The sequence below is a fragment of the Gossypium hirsutum genome, chromosome D11, assembly GCF_007990345.1.
Source record: "Gossypium hirsutum isolate 1008001.06 chromosome D11, Gossypium_hirsutum_v2.1, whole genome shotgun sequence".
NCBI classification, from domain to species: domain Eukaryota; kingdom Viridiplantae; phylum Streptophyta; class Magnoliopsida; order Malvales; family Malvaceae; genus Gossypium; species Gossypium hirsutum.
Genome location: NC_053447.1, coordinates 63696537 through 63697606, shown reverse-complemented (window position 1 = coordinate 63697606; position 1070 = coordinate 63696537). Strand labels below are relative to the sequence as shown.

At 37.7% G+C, this 1070-nt stretch overlaps 1 long non-coding RNA gene across 1 annotated transcript; it reads right to left on the bottom strand.

The window, feature by feature from the left end:
* Window positions 1-691, bottom strand: LOC121223416 (uncharacterized). The gene is made up of 2 exons (XR_005920764.1): window positions 559-691; window positions 1-293 (listed from the first exon to the last, which is right to left on the bottom strand). It is a non-coding gene; the product is annotated as an uncharacterized lncRNA (long non-coding RNA).
* Between the last annotated feature and the right edge of the window lie 379 nt (window positions 692-1070).

The window sequence follows — 1070 nt, the reverse complement described above, 5'->3', positions numbered from 1 at the left end:
TTAAATCTGAAGAGAATTTTGGTTTGTATCACTATTGTAATGGCGTAATATTGCCCGACCCATGCATAAATAAATACCAAATAAAAATGCAAAGTCCATTAAACAGATAACCAAAACTCCTAGCCCAATACAAACTAATTTACCCCAGGCCCAAAATCCACCAAAACCCTAGCCTTAGAGCAATAGCAGCCACTGTTTCTCCAGCGCCGCAGCAACTAAGACCTAGTCTCTACCCTCGCACATGCGCCACCTCTATGTACCACGCCTCCAGCCACGCACCTCCGTACACTGTCCTGTAAATAAAATGAAAACAATGTAGCAGAGAGAATTTTTTGTATTTTATTTTATTTTATTTGGCATATACGGCTATAAAACCAGAGAGATAGCCTTTGTATTTTTTTACACGGATACTGAATAGAAAATAAAAAAAGAAAAAAGAAATCAAATACCAGTTTTTGCTTGAAGGTGATTCTCGAATTTTTTATTTTCTCGATCTATTTTATTTTTAGTTTTATAGATATACATGATAAAATAAAAGAGAAAAGGAGAGGTTTGTACCTTCGCTAAAACGCTGAAGAAGCTCCGTTCACTCCGCTCGAATCGGAGTCGGACAAAGTTTCGGCTGGTTGAGGTGGCGCTGGAAGAGAGAATGTTTGGGTTCTTTTTTAGTTTTTTTTTATTTTGTTTTGAAAAAATGAAGCAGTGGCTGCCATTAGGGTTTTTAAGTATTGGCTTATATACAACATAAAAAATGGCACCGTTTGGGGCCTGTTTCAGTGGCTCCAAAATGATGTCGTATTGGCCATTACCCGCGCGGTGACCCGACCCGAGGGAAGGATCCGCCCATTTTGTGCTATTGGGTAATTTTCGCATTTGATCCCTTTTATTTTGTAGTGTTTTCAAATCAGATTTTATTTATTTTAAATTTCAGCTTTACATTTTTGTTTTTGTTTCACTTAGATCCTAAACAGTGCGCAACGTTTTGGGGGCGAGGAAATATTTCCAATCTGCCCCTATGTAATCCGCATATTACGCTTTAACCCCTCATCTTGTTTATAATTCTATTCTTT